Raw genomic sequence first — 21,714 nt, 5'->3', positions numbered from 1 at the left:
ACAAAAATCTGTCTAGTCAAATCTATGGTTTTTCCAGTAGTTATGTATGGATGTGAGAGTGGGACTATGAAGAAAGCCAAATACTGAAGAACTGATGCTTTTGAACTGTGGTGTTGGAGAAGACTCTTGAGAGTCCCTTGGACTGCAGTCAATCCTAAAGGAAATGAGTTCTGAATATTCACTGGAAGGACTGATGCTAAAGCTGAAACTCCAGTACTTTGGCCACTTGATGCGAAGAACTGACTCATTTGAAAAGACCCAGATTCTGGGAAAGACTGAAGGCAGGAGCAGAAGGTGACGACAGAGGATGAGATGGTTGGATGGCATTATCAACTCGATGGACACAAGTTTGAGTAAGCTCCAGGAGTTGGTAATGGACAGGGAAGCCTGGCACACTGCAGTCCATTGCATGCAAAGAGTCAGACAGGACTGAGCGACTGGACTGAACTGAATTGAAGATATTCAATATTGTGTTGGGGCTTCCCTGGTGGCTCAAGTGGTAAGAAGCCACCTGCCAATGCAGGAGACACAGGTTTGATCCTTGGTCCAGGAAGATCCCACATGCCTCAGAGCAACTAAGCCTGAGTGCCACAACTACTGAGCCTGTGCTCTGGAGCCCGGGAACAGCAACTACTGAAGCCTGCGTGCCCCAAGAGCCTGTGCTCAGCAACAGAAGAAGCCACTGAAATGAAAAGTCCACACTCCACAACAGAGAGAAGCCCATGTAGCAACAAAGACCCAGCACGGCCAATTAAATACACAAAATTTTACATGCACGTAGAAATATATTTTTCATCACACTCTTTGAGAGGACTTCCTTTTGTTCACTAGTGAATCCCTGACACCTGTACAAAGTAGGACTCAGCAAATGTTAAAAGACTGGTGAGGATATAAAAAAAATGAACTTCACATATATTGCTGACACAAGCATAAATGGCGCAGCATCTCTGGAAAACCTTTTGGCAATATACACACTCAGTGACCTTCTAATTCCACTCCTGGGTATGTACCCAACAAAGAGTCATACACACATACACCCAAAGACATAGAAGAATATTCTTTGGAGCATTATTCCTAACAGCCAAAAACTGGAAATAATCAAATGTCCATCAACAACAGAGTGGATAAATTGCGATATATTTTTATAATGGGATTCTATACAGCAATAAGAAAAAACTATTGACACAAGGACATGGGTCATTACTGTTGAACAAAAGAAGCCAGACAGAATATATACTATATGACTCTTATTTATATAATGTTCCTTAAAAAAAAAAAAAAAAGACAAAGCTGATGAATGGTAATAGAGGTCAGGATACTGGTTACCCTGGGAGAGAGAGAGGGATAGTACCTGGCAGGTGAGAGGTGGGTTTCTGAAGTAGCTGCTCTTAATATTCTATTTTTTGATCTGGAAAGCACAAGTATGATCACTTTATGAAAAGTTATTGAGCTGTACATTTATGATTTGTGAAGTTTTTAATAAAAAAGTTTACCAAAAAAAAGAGAACGCTACAGGGAAAAATTAACATTATTAAGCAATCTTCCAAACAGTTAATGATTCCATTTATCTTTTTTTCCCCCTCCTTCGTCTGGTTGCACCATGAGGCTTATGGGAATCTCAGTTCCCCAACCAGGGATCAAACCCATGTCTGCTGCAGTGGAAGCAGAGCCCTCCAGGGAAGTCCCTCCACTTACCTTTTTAACATCTTTTTGTTAATAGCCAAAAGCAAATTTATTTTCATTTAAAACATAACTCAAGATTAGGTGATTAAAGCCACATCTTCATTCACCTATAAACTGGAATCCAAGTGTTAAGAAAATCAACCTAAAGATCCTTTCTCATTACACAATACTGTTAATATCTAACTAGATACAAGGACCTATTCAAATGAAAAAAATTTACTCATCTGTTCCTGATAGACCTTTCCCCAATGGTTTCTATTTTCGAATGTCAGCATTCAGGGTAAGTTGAATAAAACCTTTAGCCATGTTTTCCCCCTTAATCTGTGGAACCAAAATCAGTGTCATGTTCTAATACTGGCATCAACTGTCTGCCTGTTTTCCCTATAATCGAGAAGCGGGTTCACATCTAAACAGGACTGATCTCACAAATGCATAAACATACAAAGAGATCCTTTCCTTAAAATAAATCTGTGCTCCACACACGGCCAAACCCTCGCACAATAACTTAACTCTTAGCAGCCTCCAAGCTAAAAAACTGAAGTGAAACCAATTAAGCCCTAATGAGATCCCAATTTCTTATTTCTGAAAGAAGTCTTAATAGATCCCTGTAAGTTTATAATCTTTATCAACCATCCAGATAATCCTGTTAGACTTAGTTCCAAATCTGCGTATCTGAAAATGTGCTACAATCAAAAAGGCTTTGATTACTGCATTTACAGCTTTCACTGCCACAACCAACATGTGCTTTAAAAAACTGGGAAATTTCAATTGCTTCAAAATGGAAATAACAGCCTTAATTAGAAAAGATGGCACTTCTCTGTAAAAACACCAAATGGCAGATGACGCTGGTGCTTGGGAGGGCCCGGAGGAGGCCCCCAGGGGCCCTGGAATGGGAGGCCACGGTAGCTTCTGCAGAGGCTTTGGCAGTGGCATCTGGGGCCGGGGTTGAGGCCAAGGCAGAGGCTGTGGACCTCGCAGAGGCAAGGCCAAGAGGACAAGTGGCTCCCCATTACCAAGCTGGGCTGCCTGCTCAAAGAAATGAAGATCAAGTCCTTGGAGGAGATCTATTTCTTCTCTCTGCTATCAAGGAATCTGAGATTGCTCACTTTTTCCTGGGAGCATCCCTGAATTAAGCAGACCTGTGCTGACCAGCAGACCAGGTTCAAGGCATCTGTCACTGTCAGGAGTTACTACGGGGCATGTCAATTTGGGCATCAAGTGCTTTACAGAGGTAGCCATCATCCTGGCCAAGCTCTCCATCATCCCTGTGTGATGAGACGGCTACTGGGGGAACAAGATTGGAGCCCCACATGGTCCCTTGCAGGGAGACTGGCCGCTGTGGCTCTGTGCTGGTACGCCTCATCCTTGCCCCCAGGGGCACTGGTACTGTCTCAGCCCCTGTGCCCAAGAAGCTCCTGATGAGGGCTGGCATTGACGACTGCTTCACCTCTGCCAGGGGCTGCACTGCCACCTTGGATAACTTCACGAAGGCCATTTTTGACACCATTTCCAAGACTCACAGTTACTCATCCCTGATCTCTGGAAGGAGACAGTATTCACTAAGTCTCTGTATCAGAATTCACTGACCATCTTGTAAAGAATCTCTGTGCAGAGGAACCAGGCTCCAGCCGTAGCTACCACATAATTTTATATGAGAAAAATATAGTGAATGAAGCTAGAGAAAAAAAAAAAAGATGACTGATAAATTGTTGTCTCCCAAACTCTGCATGTCCTAATAGTCTGCATAGTTATCCTATTCACTTTGGCCACCAAAAGGAATAAAGAAGCAGTTGTTAAAGGTTGTCAGATACCATGTCTGGTGGATGGTCTGAGAATTTTATCTTGAGGGTTTCCTCAGAATTTATTGCCTTTTAATTCATGGACACACAGACTGTGGAATGAGAAGAACCTCAGGGATCCTTTATCTTTTGAATTTCCTATATTTAGAGCATTATTTTGCCTCAACAAAAACCTGCACACCCACTGTGTACACATAAGGTGCTCAAAATGAGTTCAAGGACTTAGAGGCAGCAAGAGCAGAGTATCTATTCTTGGTCTTTGTGCTGATAAAAGCAGTTTCATAAAATGAGATGTTGTTGTTTAGCCACTGAGTCATGTCCAACTCTTTGTGACCCCAATGGACTGTAGCCCACCAGGCTCCTCTGTTCATGGGATTTCCCAGGCAAGAAGACTGGAGTGAGTTACCAATTCCTTCTCCGGGGGATCTTCCTGACCCAGGAATTGAACCCATGTCTCCCGCATTGGCAGAAGAGATTCTCTACTGCTAAGCCACCAGGAAAGCCCCAGTAAATGGGTAAGACCTCACTCAGTATTTCATGCTAATATCGGGCAATCCATCAGCAGTATATGCATGCAATACAAATGTCTACACAAGACAGTTCTCCCAGCCAGGCTTTTTATAGCTGACAATACAGTAAGTTTACAGTACTAGGCAAAATGTCACCATCTCAGAGTCAGTATGATAGATGATTCCTCAGTGAGTCTAACGTAGGAACAAATTCTTTAGCCTGATATTCAAAGTGTCCCACAGTTCTGCCTCAACCTGCCTTTACTCTTGCTTTTACTAGTACATCCCATACCTTCCAGACCAAGAGTTAGTAACTAAGGCCACTTCTCATCCCATTCCTGTACAAACCTTGCCCATGGTCTATTTCAGTAATGGCTATAGGCTAGCAATTTCTATATTTTAAAAGAGTTGTTAAAAAAAAAGAGGAGGAGAATATGTGACAGAATCCATTATGTGTTCCATAAAGCCTAAAATATCTACTATTAAGCTCTTTACAGAAAAAGTTTGCCTATTGCTGGCTTATTCCAGTATCAGGCCCTGGCATGATTTTCTTTATTGCATTTCTTCCTCTCTGTATTTACCAATCCAAGATGGACCCACCCATCAAAATGCGACTAAGTAATATTCAGTTAAGCCTTTCTTGCTACTTTCAGTGAGATGCACTCTTTCTCTTCTAAATCCATATCCTGTCTCCCTTAGCACACTATATCCTTCTAGTTTCCAAACCCAAAAATGACAACACATGGTCTGACAAAGCTATTGCATTAACCAAAATTATTTTACTGCTTCCATCTTGCCTGTTCAAATGCAACCTCACAGAGCCACTACAGTGCTCTACTTAGAATACAATCGTAACAACGTCATTCCCTCGTCCTTTCTGTTGCTCTCCATTCGCTACGGAATAAAATCCAAGCATAAACCTGTTCCCTGCCTGGTTCTCTAGTCTCATCTCCTATCCTTCTTCACCTAGCACTTTATACTTTAAATAACATATTTATTTTCAATCCCTCCCCTCAAACCTGGTCCAGACTCAGCTTTCCCATCTCTTACCCTTTCTTTACTTGGGTCACACACTTTGTTGTCAGAAGTAAAAAAAACTTGATATATATCATCTCTGGAGAGTAATTTGGCAACATCTATCAAAATTATACAAATTGTACCCTTTGTCCAAGCGGTTCTACTTCTAGGAATCTAGTCGGCAGATTTATGAAATGGCATTTTCTGCAAAGCTATGCAGCACTGTTTCTAACAGAAAAAGATTGGCATGTGAAATGTTCATCAGTAGTGGACTGTAGAAAAAAAAGTATTATAAATGACGAAGTTCTTTTATCTATGTTATGATACGGCCTACAAGAATATATCTGCAAGGATACAGTAGAAACTAGTAATGCTAGCTGCCTCCAAGGAAGGCAAGTGTTGGCTGGAGCACAGAGGTGAAGGAGACAGTTCACTAAATAACCTTTGTACCTTTTAATTGTTGAATTATGTAAATATACTACCAGATTTTAAAAATCAGTTTAAAAACCTGATTTTTAAAAAAACAGTTGTTGGAGAAGCCTTTTCTGAAACATACCCATACATCCATGAACATATGTTAGGTCAGATGCCTATTGGTGGTGGTTCTTATCATGCTATTATTACTGCTTACCATTGATAATGAAACATCAATCTGTTCCTCCCTCCACCACTGAACAACTTTTAAACTTCTCTGGCACCTTAGAATTTTCTTGTATCTGCCAACATCCTGTACTAGGGGCTTAATAAATGTTCGTCTGGTCAGGGAACTAGATCCCACATGTCACCACTAAATAAACAAAATATCTTTTTTAAAAAAGTTCACCTTCTAGTATAATTAGCTTGGGTCACAGTAGAATACAGATATTAGTGAAAGTGAAGTTGCTCAGTCATGTCCGACTCTGCGACCCCGTAGACTGCAGCCCACCAGGCTCCTCCATCCATGGGATTCTCCAGGCAAGAATACTGGAGTGGGTTGCCATTTCGGCCCCTCAAATAAATGATTTATTGAACTTAATTAGCAGAATAAAGAGAACCAAGAGACTCAAGAAAAAGATAATCAATAATTGATTCTAGGATTTCAAATTACTATTTAAAAACCATGGCTTTAATGGAAACTCTCTTTATTTACCTAATCATTCCTTAGAGTACAACAGCCACAAAATTAGCATGGACTATTTAGAGACCTATAGGACGCTCAGAACAAGTCAAGCGTTGGTATCCACGACTAGTTATGTGCTCAGTGGCTCGGAGGCATGTCTGGCATCCCATCTCCTCGCCAAGAAGTTCACTACCTCCATCAACTGAACCAGAATCTTTGCTTCAGTATTTCCCAATACAACTCTCCCCAACAGCATCAGTTATAAGAGGAAAAGATGGACAATCACTGTCCAAACTTAATTAAAACCCAGTTGTCAAAGTTTTCACTACAAGAGCAATCAACAAAAATCCATGTTACGACATACAGGGCAAGACAGACTGGAAGATCTTTGAAAACAGGGACTGAATTTTATCCACCTGGGAACCCCCTCAGCACCTAGAACCATCCCTGCGGCTAAAGGCAGCACAATATAGTTGTTAAATGAACAGCTTCACTTAAGACTATAAAGGAGATTTTTACTTCATCTGTATTGTTTAAATATCTAAAATATATTCATGCATTACAAAATCACTGATGTAATAACAAATAGTGTCTAGAACATGCTTTTACAATTTCTCAATTGATTCTCATCTTGTCAGGTAGACAGGGACGGTATGGCTGTCCCCTTTCCACAGATGATAAAAGCCATTCAAAAATCCAAATATGAATTGTCCAAGGTTGCACTGCTTGTGAGCTGAAGGTAAAAGGAAGCACTGGGATGATACCCATGTTTTCACTTATTACACATCTAATGAAAAAGAAAAGAATGTCCCCTTACAGATCAACTCCCAAAAACTTACACCCTTGCATTCTACCTGTGATAGTGACCAAATCACCTGACTCCTGAACTTTATATGAAATAAGAGGATGAGAATACTACTACTCACTGATTGCTATAAAAATCAGATATGTGAAAACTATTCTGACATTTAAGTGGTAGTTGCTATTATTTCTGTTAATGATACGTAAATAAGAAATGACTGTTGACCCCAACAGAAGACAGACTCTATATTATAAAAGAGAATATGCCTTTCAGTAGAAACAAGACAACCAAAATTGATTTTACCCAAATACACTGTTTCCTTAACAACTAATTCTAAAACAAAGTAAAACACCCAACAAGCAAATGGAACTCTCATAGATCACTAGTAAAAATGCAAAATGGTACAGTGCAGCCACTTCAAAAATACTTTGGGCGTTTCTTAAGAAGTTAAACATGAAACTACCTAGAACCCAGGGAGCCCACTCCTAAGTATTTACCCAAGAGAAATGAAGACGTGTGTGCAAAAGACATAAATGTTTAGAGTTTCATTCATATCATCAAAACAGGAAACAACCCAAGTGTAGACAGACTGATTTTTAAAAATTACAGTATATCCATACAGTGGAATGCTACTCAGCAATAAAAGGGAACCACAGATATATACCACATGGATGATTTTCAAAACAATTATAGTAAGTGAAAGATATCAGATACAAAGGCTACATATCGTACAGTTTCATTCATACGACATGGAAAAGGCAAAAAACTAGAGAGAAAGATAGAAACCACTAGGGGGGCAAAAACCAGTATAGTAGTTAGCAGGGGCTGCTAAACAAAGGGAAAGGAGCATGAGGCAAACTACTGAGGATGATGGAAATAACCTATCTCTTGGTTGGTGTGATGACCACAATTGCATATATTCGTCAAAACTCACAGAACTGTAACCTTAAAAAAGAATAAAGTTTACTATATGTAAATTATACCTCAAAAACATGACTAAAAGAGAAAGAAAAACTAAACTACTTCATTTACACATCTGGGAGAAAAAGGAATAGTTAATTATCACAATATTTATGCTCAGTTTGGTTCAGTATTTGCTTAAGAAATTTTAGTTAAACCACCTAACAACTGCTGGGTTAAACCTCTCCGAGGAGGTTTTACAGGGATACCCTGTTTTCAGAGAAACCATTCTCTCTCTTTAATCATTAGTTTAATTATTTTGACAGTGCTCACTCCAGTAGTCACTACTACTTAACTTTCATTCATTACCACCTACTTCCTTCCAGTGCTCTCCCCATTCCAAAACTTCAAAAAAGGCAACCTACAGTTCTCTACAAATATATCTGAGAAATGAGCACACTTAAATTCCTTACTTGGAATTTCAAAGGCAAACCACTCAGTAGCAAATCACTCTGCCTTTTTCACAAGAAAAAAATATTTAAAATTTCACTATGCACCAAAACCAACCAGTCATATAAATATATACATACACACACACAAATATTGTGAAAAGATGGGAAGCGAAAAGCAAAGGAATAAAGGAAAGATATACCCATTTGCATGCAGAGTTCCAAAGAATAGCAAGAAGAGATAAGAAAGCCTTCCTCAGCAATGCAAAGAAATAGAGGAAAACAATAGAATGGGAAAGACTAGAGATCTCTTCAAGAAAATTAGAGATACCAAGGGAACACTTCATGCAAAGATGGGCTCAATAAAGGACAGAAATGGTATGGACCCAACAGAAGTAGAAGATATTAAGAAGAGGTGGCAAGAATACACAGAAGAACTGTACAAAAAAGATCTTCACGACCCAGATAATCACGATGGTGTGATCTCTCACGTAGAGCCAGACATCCTGGAATGTGATGTCGTGGGCCTTAGAAAGCATCACTACGAACAAAGCTAGTGAAGGTGATGGAATTCCAGTTGAGCTGTTTCAAATCCTGAAAGATGATGCTGTGAAAGTGCTGCACTCAATATGCCAGCAAATTTGGAAAACTCAGCAGTGGCCACAGGACTGGAACAGGTCAGTTTTCATTCCAATCCCAAAGAAAGGCAATACCAAAGAATGCTCAAACTACTGCACAACTGCACTCATCTCACACGCTAGTCAAGTAATGCTCAAAATTCTCCAAGCCAGGCTTCAGCAATACGTGAACCGTGAACTTCCAGATTTTCAAGCTGGTTTTAGAAAAGGCAGAGGAACCAGAGATCAAATTGCCAACATCCGCTGGATCATGGAAAAAGCAAGAGAGTTCCAGAAAACCATCTATTTCTGCTTTATTGACTATGCCAAAGCCTTTGACTGTGTGGATCACAATAAACTGTGGAAAATTCTGAAAGAGATGGGAATATCAGACCACCTGACCTGCCTCTTGAGAAATCTGTATGCAGCTCAAGAAACAACAGTGAGAACTGGACATGGAACAACACACTGGTTCCAAATAGGAAAAGGAGTACATCAAGGCTGTATATTGTCACCCTGCTTATTTAACTTATATGCAGAGTACACCATGAAAATGCTGGGCTGGAAGAAACACAAGGTGGAATCAAGATTGCCAGAAGAAATATCAATAACGTCAGATATGCAGATGACACCACCCTTATGGCAGAAAGTGAAGAAGAACTAAAGAGCCTCTTGATGAAAGTGAAAGAGGAGGGTGAAATAGTTGGCTTAAAGCTCAACATTCAGAAAATGAAGATCATGGCATTCGGTCCCATCACTTCATGGCAGACAGACAGGGAAACAGTGCCTGACTTTATTTTTTGGGGCTCCAAAATCACTGCAGATGGAGATTGCAGCCATGAAATTAAAAGAAGCTTACTCCTTGGATGGAAAGTTATGACCAACCTAGACAGCATATTCAAAAGCAGAGACATTACTTTGCCAACAAAGGTCCGTCTAGTCAAGGCTATGGTTTTTCCAGTGGTCATGTATGGATGTGAGAGTTGGACTATAAAGAAAGCTGAGTGCCAAAGAACTGATGCTTTTGAACTGTGGTGTTGGAGAAGACTCTTGAGAGTCTCTTGGACTGCAAGGAAATCCAACCATTCCATCCTAAAGGAGATCAGTTCTGGGTGTTCATTGAAAGGACTGATGCTGAGGCTGAAACTCCAATACTCTGGCTACCTGATGCAAAGAGCTGACTCATTTGAAAAGACCCTGATGCTGGGAAAGATTGAGGGCAGAAGAAGGGGATGACAGAGGATGAGATGGTTGGATGGCATCACCGACTCGATGGACATGGGTTTGGGTGGACTCCGAGAGTTGGTGATGGACAGGGAGGCCTGGTGTGCTACGGTTCATGGGGTCGCAAAGAGTTGCACATGACTGAGCAACTGAACTGAACTGATACATCAAATTTCTGTAAGTTGAGTTACATCTATTTTTTTTTAGTATGTTTGTTACATTTAATTTTTATTTTTTAAAAAATTTATTTTAATTGGAGGTTAATTACTTTACAATATTGTAGTGGTTTTTGCCATACATTGACATGAATCAGCCATGGGTATACATGTGTTCCTCATCTTAGACCCTCCTCCCAACTCCCTCTCCATCCCATCCCTCTGGGTCATCCCAGTGCACCAGCCCTGAGCACCCTGTCTCATGCATCGAACCTGGACTGGCGATCTGTTTCACATATGATAATATATATGTTTCAATGCTCTTAAATCACTGAGAAGTTTTCCCAAAGTAACTTCTGAGTATAATATACTGACCACATACCCCCAGACTAAAGCCAAAAAGCTATAATGAGGTTTATAAACTAAATTTCATAGTAACATGGGTTAGCAATCTTGGAGCTATTTTCAGTATATTCTAGGTTTGGACAAATAAATATATTATGGATTATGTGAGTCGGGTTTACAATCCCTAGGTAAGAGAAGGGGCTTAAAAATACAGGAAAAATAAGATAAAGGCTAAATAAACTTTGTGGTATTGGAGGTGTTAGTCTGAACACACAATTCTGAAACCAAGTTCCCTTATCAAGTTTATGATCAATCTCTCTATCCAAAATTTGATTCCCTCTCTTGTACACTCTGACCTCAAGCCTGTGCTAACTGAACACTAATCAACAAGAGTCAGATGACTAAAACTGCTATTACTGACAACATCATTAAGCAACTAAAATTGCTATTATGGACATTAATGTACAAACTCAGGTTGCTTCTCCAGCACAAGATGAGTGGTCCCAGTGCCATGGACCACTTTGGCTGGAGAATCGTAAACCAGAGACATCCTGACTTCCCAAAACTACAAATAAGGAATGTCACAGTAATGCCTCTTTGTTCTTCCTCTAAAACATAACCCCAACTCAAAGACCAGGTGGGTTTGAAATCCTGACTTTGCTGCAAACTCCCATTGTCAGAGTTTGAGTTTCAGTACTGGAGGCACAGGAGCCCTTTGCTCAGTTTCAGTTTTTATTATATTTAGATAAAAACAGAAATAAACTTAGACATATGTGTGTATATATGTATGTGTATATGTACGTATGTGTATATATATGTGTGTGTGTGTATATATACATAAATGTCTTAGCTCTGCCCATTGAAGGGATCTGAAAGCAATGACAACCCATAGCAATGAGCATACACAGCAACTAGATCTTGATTTCTAAATAATTTTCTCCACTAACAGAAATTAGGAGAGAAACATCTTAGAGAAATAGCTGATTCCAAAGTTCAGGTAGGAAGATAAGCCTGGAACATCTTTTTTGTGCCAAAAAGGAACTGGTTCAAGAATGTTAGGAACTTGTCAAAAGTTAGCTTGAAGGGGTTCCCACTGCCGAATCTGGGACAATGTGAAAACCACAAAAAATGCTGACAGTAACAGATTATGTATGACCTACTGCATAAAATAAGAATCCATATTAATACATACAAATAAAGGTAAGAAAATACTCTCCAGCAGAATGTTAACCAATAAGCAAAGACTAAAACTGATAAGCTGAAAGGAATAAAACTGATATGTAGAAAATAAAAACTGATAGCACAGTTCTGTAATATGAAAGCACAACTATCATAGTAATAACTGACTCAGGCAAACATCATCAATAGATGCTACAACTACCGGATAAAAGTTTGATGAAATCAAGGTATTTACATGGACTCAGTATCTCCCATCAGAGAAGGCAATGGCAACCCACTCCAGCACTCTTGCCTGGAAAATCCCATAGGCAGAGGAGCCTGGTAGGCTGCAGTCCATGGGGTTGCTAGGAGTCGGGCACGACTGAGCGACTTCATTTTCACTTTCCTGCATTGGAGAGGGAGATGGCAACCCACTCCAGTGTTCTTGCCTGGAGATTCCCAGGGACGGGGGAGCCTGGTGGGCTGCCATCTCTGGGGTCGCACAGAGTCGGACACGACTGAAGTGACTTAGCAGCAGCAGCAGCACCTTCCTTAACATTACTAATTAAAAAGGAGAATATTAAACTCTATAGTGGAAAAACCTGACAGACATTATCTTAAATAAGTGATCAAAGTTATCATCATCAGTACTGAACAAATGGATATCAAATGCCTCCTGATATGATGCAATGGGAAGGATGTAACATTATTCTGCAATATTCCCATCAAAATGCATAATCTGAATCTATTCATAAGGGAGGCAAATTCAAGTTGAGAGACACTCTATGAAATAAATGGCCTATACCATTCAAAAAAGACAAGATCATGAAAGATAAGTCTGAAGGGTTCTTTCAAACTGAAGGAGACTGGAGAGTAAACAAATATTTTATGCAGATCCTGGACTGGATCCTAGATTAGAAAAATTTTTCCCTACAAAAAACATTGAAACAAATGGCAAAAATTTGAATAAAGTCAGTATATTAGATAATAATATTATAACCAATCTGTATTTCCTGATTTTGGAAAGAACATCGTTGTGGTTACATAAGAGAATATCTTAGTTTACTGAAAATATACATTATCATATTTAGGGTAAAGAAGTATCATACTTGTAACTTACTCTAGTTTCAAAAATTAATATGCATATATAAAAAAAATATAGGGACCTCCCTGGTGGTCCAGTGGTTAAGAATCCAGCTTCCAGTGGAGGGGATGCTGGTTCCACGCCTGGTCCTGGTGAGTTGCCCCTAAGGCGCAACTGCGGAGCCTAAGAGCAACTGCTGAGCCCAGGGGCCACAACTCAAGAGAAGCCCTTAAGGAGGAACTTATGAAAACTTGAGCTTCTAAGCGCCTAGCACCAGGCAGCTAGTGAATGAATGCCAGAGGAGCTACGACCATCATCTCCTCTTCCCCACCTCAGAACCTGCCTCTTCTAAGCCACTGTTACTTTTAATTTAGGCAGTTAAGACTTGCTTTCTGCCAGCTTCTGCCCTGTAAGGTTGATGCGACTTCTCAAGAGAGAAACAAAATGAATCATAATCACTTTCTCAAAATTAAGGACAAAGAAATACTGCCACATTTTTGGTGGAAAAAAATATCACTAGTGTTTTAACTTCTATGGGGGATGGGAGAGGGAGAGGATAGTGGAAAGAGATAGTAAACCAGCTAAAAACTATGTGAAATAGAGGAAATAGTGATTTTGATTAGTGAACCTCTAGGGATATAAGGTAACAATGAATAAATCTGTGCTATCTGAATGTCTGTTCCCATGTGGCTTCAAAAAATTAAAAGCAGGCAGGACCTCTGCATTGAGATGGCTAAGTTAACAAAGGAATAAGGGAAACATCTGTATGAGAGGAAAAGGTCAAAGCAGTGTGTCAAGGGAACTCTGCTATGCCTGGTATTAACATTTCACTTGAGTTGCTGGAGAGGTCAGATTACATATTTGTCGCCATCAGCTAATTTAATTGAAAGGTCTAGCCAACTCCAAAGCTATCAATCCAGACAGAAGGATACCTAGCTCCAAGTACCTCTGAGTTTTACTTTGATTTCTGCATTTAATTACAGGAATACAAAATAGAGGGCCAGAACCATATTTTAAAGAGCCACATTCCAAAGTAAAGGTTTACTGTACAGTCCATATATTATATTTGATGATCCATATTTGACAGCTCCTCACAGGGCCATGCAAAATTAGCATGGACGTTTCTTGGGCTTTTGATGTTCACAGCCATCATGTGCTTCACTGCTAAAATCAGGAAACATATGGGATGAATTGGTAAAGGCTGCTGGGAGTTTCTGCTGCCTTTTTGTTTTCTGTTTTTAATTCATGGCTAAGGCCAATTCAGAATACCTCTAAACAAGACCAAGATTTAATACAGCACTCTTTAAACCATATCCAATCCCAGGATATTTTTAAATAAGGAAAGATGTTAAAGAAAGGTGTTGAAGAAAAATGACGGGAAATCAAGTATCTTCAGGGAACACCAGGATCCTTGGGAACATATGTCTAAAAACCTATAGTTTAGCTAGTGAAAAGAAGAAGCCACATGGTAGAGAATGAAAAATGTGGGTTTTGGACTCAGATCTCAGTGAATTCAGTTATCAGGACGGAACTAAGTGTGAATAGTGTATCTGCTACTGGTTAACTGTGTGACCTAGGGGAATTTATTTAACTTCTCTGAGACTTACTTTCTCATCTGTAAAACAGAGATACTAACTCCCTCTCAAGGATGTTTTTAAGAATTACATAAGATGACATACGGGAAAGGGGGTTCCCAGGTGGCGTGTGGTAAAGACTGGCCTGCCATGCAGGTGACATAGGTGGCTTGGGTTTGATCCTGTGTTGGGAAAATCGCCTGGAGGAGGAAATGGCAACCCGCTCTAGTATTCCTGCCATAGAAAATTCCATGGACAGGGGAGTCTAGTGGGCTACAGTCCATGGGTCCAAAAGAGTTGGACAGAACTGAGCACAACATACATGAAAAGTGCCCAGAAGAAAATGTGGCAAAGACTTTTTTTTTTTTAAAGAATTCAACTGGACTTACAGTCAGATTCAGTTGACATATCTGCTACAGACTCATTTTACAAGTTTAATTTATGATACCCCAATTGCTATAATTTCAGATAGCCTCCAGGCCTTGGAGAGGCCTGAGACAAAAACCAGAGACAGAGGCAAAAGTTACTTAACCAGCCATAATAAAACCCAGAGACAGACTCTGTCACATATAAATATACTAGCTCATATTGCACAGGGGGCCAGTCAATACAGCACCAGAAAGACCCCTCCTCTTTGTAATTTTACTAAAGCAAAAACGATAACTAGGGGAGAGATTCTCCCTCAGCCTTTAAACTTTCAGGGATCTTAAGTAAATCTTTACAATTGAATGATCACTTTCTATGAAGTTCAAAACAATACTCTAAAATTAAGAATTGCGGCTAAAACCAGCAGGTAAGAAATCTTACTTCCTCATCTTTCCTCCTGCTTTCCCTACCCTGGAGGAAGTATGAACTCAGGGTATTAACTCATCTTTATCCTACTGCTACATGCATCCACTGTACTCTTATTTAAACCACCTTTCCAGTCTAAAAGCTTTCAGCAGCTACCTTAATGTTAAGAAGTCAGGCTCTGTAGTCACAAAAGATCTAGATTTTAAACTGTGCATTTATTAGCTCTATGTATTTCCAGGTGGCACCAGTGGTAAAGAACCCACCTGCCAATGCAGGTAGATGTAAGGGACGTGGGTTTGATCTCTGGGTAAGGAAGATCCCCTGGAGGAGGAAACGGCAACCCATTCCAGTATTCTTGCCTAGAGAATCCCATGGACAGAGGAGCTTGGCAGGCTAGTTCATAGGGCTGCACAGAGTCGGACATGACTGAATAGACTTAGCATGCACAGGTGAGATCTGAGTCAATTTCCTAGTTTGTAAAAGAGGATATATAAATAAAAGTAAAGGATTAAAAGGCAAAAGATGGCCCAAAATAAACATTCAATATTAGTCATCATTATTATTAGGCAAGAGTTAACCTCAAATAAACAAACAACTCTCAGAGGTCGAGTAACTTCCCAGTAGAATGGAACCTCAAACCCAAAGTCTGCCTCCAAATTCTGCTTTTTCCATTACGCCAAACAACCTATATCATGTATGAAAGTGAAAGTCAGTCAGTTGTGTCCAACTCTTTGGGACCCCATGGCCTATACAGTCCATGGAATTCTCCAGTCCCGAATTCTGGAGTGGGTAGCCTTCTCCAAGGCATCTTCCCAACCCAGGGATTGAACCCACGTCTCCCACATTGCACGCAGATTCTTTACCACCTGAGCCACAAGGGAAGCCCCAGAATACTGGAGTGGGTAGCCTATCCCTTCTCCAGCATATCTTCCCGACCCAGGAATCAAACCGGGGACTCCAGCACTGCAGGCGAATTCTTTACCAACTGAGCTCTCAGGGAAGCCCTATCTCATGTCTATCCCTGTGGTTTTAAACAGGCTACTAACTGCAATTTACTAGTCTTTATTGTGTGGTCACAAGTTATGGATGTTTTTAATCTTATTCCATTTTTTCTTTTTCATATCCTAATAGTTTGGGAGGAAAACTGACTGAACACACCAGTGTGCCACAGCAGGTGATGACCAGGGGAAAAAATGAGACCCAGTTTCTCCTTGTCAGTATCCTTAGCTGGAATAGCCTCTCTCCTCTCCAAGTGCATTTGCTGCTTTTACATCCGCTATGATCTGGGCTCGAATAAGTACCCTAGGCCTAGTAAGAGTACCTCTAAGCCTGAAGAACAAAGGAAATACAAACTTTCCAAACCAGAAGGAGCAAGTCATGCATGTAGGGAGAATTTCCTTCAGAAGAAGAACAAGGGACACAGCTAGACAGAGACAACACTCATAGGAAGGGAGCAGGATAATTAAATTCCATATCCTCAGATGAGAAGAAAGCCAACTGATGGAGTCTAAGTCAGTCAGCTTCCCAGGGTGGGAAAGGATGGAGAGTGGACCTAGAGGAGCCAACAGAAGGGACCTAATTCTACCTCAGAGAAGTCTTCTTGGTGCACTCTCACATCTCTTCTTTCATCCTAAGCTAAGTGCCAGATAAGAAGAGAGTTACTGAATGGGACAGTTCTCACCCCTTTTGAAGAGTAATGCTTATCTACCATCAAATATTTATGGGTGAGTTTTTCACTAATTGAGTATGGTCATTTACCATCCCACTTGTAACTGTTCAGAAATCTTTTAGGTTCAAGAATGTACGTATCTTTCTCCACATTTGTGGATTTTGCACTTACCTACTAGGCAAATTAAATTACAATAACGCAGATACTATCGCATCCCTCAAGGAACTTAATACTTTGGAGTTTGCACTCATATCTTTAGATATCTTAAGAAGACAGAATGAGTGCCACCAGAGAGGAGAGAGCTGTTGTGCTGTGAAAAGTTCTAGGACAGGTTTCGTTGCCATCCAGCCCCTGGCAGGCATAACTTCAGCCAGAACTCACTGTTTATCTATTAACAAGGTTTCCCACAGGTCCAGATCTGGAGAACCACTCACCAAGCCCTCAACAGCCCCAGTTTCCACTCTATACTCTCAGCCAATAAGGTTCACGCCTCATCCTCCTGGAAAAAGTCCCTCTCCTTCCAAATGTCACCTCCTTACCTGAACCTTACTTGGACCCTCAAAGAACAATTACAATGCGCCTACTCTGCATTCCCCAAAGCCTTTACTTTGAGAACTTAAAGCACTTTATCATTATCCAGGTATTTGTGCAGGACCTCTACTAGATTGGGGCTTCCCTGGTGGCTCAGATGGTAAACAATCTGCCTGCAATGTGGGAGGCCTGGGTTCAATCCCTGGGTTGGGAAGATCCCCTGGAGAAAGGAAAGGCTACCCACTCCAATATACTGGCCTGGAGAATTCCATGAACTATACAGTCCAAGGGGTCGCAAAGAGTTGTACATGACTGAGCGACTTTCACTTCACTTCTACTAGATTGTGAGATTCCAAGTCATCTGTATCCTTAGCCACTAACAGCACTCAAAATAGTATGTCAGGCCCAGTGTAAGTATTCTACATATTTTAACACATACATTCTACTAATATGTACATCACAGTAAGTCATCACAGTAAAACCGAAAAGGAGATGACAGAACTCTCTTCTCAGTTTTACAAGTGAGGAAAATTAAGTGCACAGAAAGGTTAAGTAGTGCTGAAAGTCTCAAAGCTAGGAAGGACTGGACCCCAGGATTTCAATCTAGGCACAACTTCAGAACTGAATTTCAACAGACATCATGGGTTGAGGGGAAGGTTGGACTACAAGATCAATGGTCTCCACCACAGGGAGCACAGTTATTATTCACACACTAGGGTGTGGAAAGCCAAACACTGGAACTTCTACTTATATTTGTTTCAGTTCATCCTTTTGTAAAATGTCTATTTTTGCACATGTTATAAAATGTACATAATAGACAGTACAGTCAACACTGTAATAGTAACTTAAACACACATAATGTGTGTGCATACTCAACCATATTTACTGATACAAAGAACATTAAAACCATTTGAGGCCACTATTCTAGACTATTTCCCCCAGGGACTCAGTTCCTCCATTCTCTCTGCCTACCACTTTAGCTAAGAAACATTAGCCAATCAAGACTATAGGTGAACTTCAGTGAGGTAAGAGTTTGGTCTTTATATTTGGAACCCCTACATCAGCTCAAGGACCGGGTGCTTGGCAGATGGTCAATGTTGAATCTAACTGTACCATGAGAACCTCATTTAAAAAAATTCTCTTCAGGAAAAAAAAAAAAAAAGTCTCTCAACATTTTAATGCAACTTATAAATACTTCCAGATTTAAAAAAAAACCATACTAAGCACATTGCCTAGAAATGTTATACAGAATTCTCTTAGGATGACTATAAACAAACAAACAAAAAACAAACCTTAGTTACATAATAGAACCAAAAAATTGTACTGTAGAGCTTAAACAGAAAACTGCATAAAAGAGATCTGGGCATTAAAAAAAAATCTAAGTTCATATTAAAGGTCCTTTCACTATACAGAGATAGTGTAACTTTGTCAGACCTAAGGGTCACCTCTGCTAGTCTCTGCTGAGTTAAACTCCAAGAGGAATAGATTAAACTTTCCAAAGCAGCAACTGCAGACTGACTATGAAGAGGCATTAGCTGGGTCCACCTACCTACTCTGCATTTCTTCAATCCAACATTTAATGGGCATCAAACAAAGAAGAGAGGCTGTGTAAAGCCCCCCTTTTATGGGTGGAGGAACCTGGGCTCTGAGGCTAAATCCACAAGGTTCCTCCTGTCCTCAGCTTCATCCTCTGCACAATGGGCATACACAAATACTTAACTCTTATCTATGTTACCAGGATTAAATGAGAGAAAACATGCAAAATGGATTTATCTGTTTCCTCATTGAACGTGCCTCTCTCCCTTCCCCCAACTAAAACTCAAAGCTTGAGTCTGGTTTATCTAGTTTGCTGCTATATTCCCAGGGCCGAAATGGTCCTTTTGATTTAATAAATACTAAATGAATAGAATGCAAAATGCCTGCTGCTCAAAAAATGTTGGCTATTATGGCTATTATTGCTAACAAGAAACAATGAAAATTTTATTGTTAAGAGACCCACACCTCCTCCAAAGATCTCACATTTCTAGGAGGTACAGTTGATAAATGCTGAAAAGGAGAAATGAAGGTAAGAAAAACAACTGGATCATAAAGCAGGACTAACCTAAAAGAAAATTAAAATCTCAAATAAATACACAATCAGAGCTGAATTTCGAGCTTTCTCGAGTGAGGTTCACTCTGGATGAGGTTTAACAGCGATTACAATAATGACAGTTTTCACGCCTATGCGTGCCAGAGTCCGTATCAAGCCTATTTGGCCTCACAAAACCCTGAACCGGCGTGGGGCAGGGCTGGAGATGTTCTTCTCGCCTTCATTTTGCAGAAGGGGGAACTGAGGCTCATAGAGACCCAAGGTCACCGCCTGTAAGCGGAGAAGCCGCAATGTGAACCCCGGCAGTCAGACCCCTGAGCCTGCACTCAACAGGCCCCTCAGAGGGGCCATCCTCGCCTCTTCCACCATCCGCCACACACCCTTCGAAATTGGATGTGTGTAATATTTCTCCAGGGCCGGACTTAGTGGCCTCGGCGCCAGGAGAACAAAACAATCCTTGTCCGCCGGCAAGTTAGATGGATGCCGGCCCGGCCAGGGCTCCGAGGCCGCGGTGCCCAGAGACTCGCGCACACCACGAGCTCCGAGCTCTCGAGCGGTGCAGGAGGAGCCTGGGTGGCCCTGGGAGCCCGGGAAGGCCCGGCCTGCCGGGTGACCTTGGATCTGCCGCCCTTCTTGGGGCCTCAGTTTACCAGCCTGGCCTCGCGCCGGGGGCCTCCCGGGAGCTCGCGCCTGTGGAGCTGCAGGCCTTCACACGCCCCCCTCAGCCGCCCGCTTTCCCGCCCCGCTTACGTTAGAAGGCGGCCGCTCCAGGGACGCCCACCATCGCCCAACGCCGCTGCCGCGCACCTCCGCCTCCACTCGCGGCCCGGGTCCCCCGCAGGCGCCGCTGCGGGACCTGTAGCCGCCAAGCTCGCCGACCCCAAAGGCTCTGATGCCGCCGCCGCCGCCGCCGCCGCCGCCGCCGCCGTTAGGCCGCGCGCCGCCCCGCCCCCAGTTGGCCCCGCCCCGCCTGCCGGGCACGCCCCCGCCGCGCGTTCTCGCCCGCCAGACCAACGCACGCGGAAGCCTGGCCCTTGGACCGAGTCGCACTAAACCCCGCCTCCTGACCTGCTCCGCCCCTTCCGCGCGAACCTACTACCCTATCCCGGCGCACCCTGCTTCTCAGTCCCGGCCCCCTTGCGTCACGGGCGCCCGTCACATGCAAGTTCCACTCTTCAGGCTTAGGGATTCCAGCTGTGGCCAAGGCAACTGCCAGAACCCAGAGGCGGAGCCCTAGGGGGCGGAGCTTAGGGGGGGAGGGCGCAATGCCTCACCTGAGTTCTCCAGGTTAAGGTCCTTTGCGCCAGTCTTTAGGCAACTCACTTCTCCCGACAGTGTTCCAAGTATTTCAAATGTCATGATCATCATGTTAATAATTGTTAGCTCTCATTATTATTACCGAGCTATTTTCATACACTCCATCCCGTTAATCCTTACAATGAGCAAAAGAAGTATTATTATTCCCCCTTTGCTATACATGCGGATAGGGCTTTCCCACCAACCAGGTTGCTCACTGGGTTCAGTTAACAGCAGAGATGGGATTGGAAGCTAGGAACTTGTGACTTCAGACCCAGTACTTTGAACTACTCTGAAGTATTCTGCCTCCCAAAGTCTCTAAATTAAAACAAGAGATTAAAATTTCCAAACTCTTCTATGTACAAACATACCAAAAGCAAAATTCTTTTAACTAGACTTGTCTTTTGCAAGCAAAAGACTGAGATAAAATATTTGCAACATACTCAACAAAAAATCAATATTCAAAATAAGTAAAGAGCTCCTTAAAACCAATAAGAAAAGTAAGATAATTTAATAGAAAAATGGACAAACAATAAATAGACTATGCACAAAAAAGAAAATCTGAATAGCTAATAAACATTTTTAAAAGATGCTCAGTCTTTCTAATAATCAGGACAACACCAAACAATGAGTTGCCATATTTCATGCAGTAGATTGTAAATTCCACTGTGGGTCTCCATCCCAAAGAAATACTAGTTTATGTGCACAAAATGTTGTGTAGGAAAGAAGGTTATTCAAAAGATCTTCAAAAAGTGGAATTAACTAGAATGTCCAAAGTGGAAAACTAGTAAAACAAACTATGGAGAATAATATGCAACATTTAAAAAGTAGGTAGATCTACTTATAATAAAAGGTTGCCAAGACATACTTGTTAACTGAAAAAGCAAATTCAAGTTCCATATAGTTATTCTTTTGCTTTACT

The 21,714-nt window shown here is 41.4% G+C and overlaps 1 protein-coding gene and 1 pseudogene across 3 annotated transcripts in view; one reads left to right on the top strand and one right to left on the bottom strand.

The window, feature by feature from the left end:
* The window catches only part of CBFA2T2 (CBFA2/RUNX1 partner transcriptional co-repressor 2), a 137,557-nt gene extending 117,089 nt beyond the window's left edge, over positions 1-20,468 (bottom strand). For 2 of the 3 annotated variants that reach the window (XM_069546924.1, XM_069546927.1), the window contains exon 1: positions 20,247-20,453. The gene's annotated coding sequence lies outside the window, so the exon portion shown is untranslated. Of the gene's footprint in view, positions 1-20,246 lie in introns of all 3 variants that reach the window. The other variant, XM_069546925.1, reaches the window with a different exon arrangement.
* LOC138417913 (small ribosomal subunit protein uS5 pseudogene) lies at positions 2,516-3,328 on the top strand (annotated as a pseudogene).
* Positions 20,469-21,714: the final 1,246 nt, after the last annotated feature.

Source organism: Ovis canadensis, chromosome 13, assembly GCF_042477335.2.
Source record: "Ovis canadensis isolate MfBH-ARS-UI-01 breed Bighorn chromosome 13, ARS-UI_OviCan_v2, whole genome shotgun sequence".
Taxonomy (NCBI): Eukaryota; Metazoa; Chordata; class Mammalia; order Artiodactyla; family Bovidae; genus Ovis; species Ovis canadensis.
Note: the sequence above shows the minus strand (reverse complement) of the source record. Positions and strands in the feature narration are given on the sequence as shown.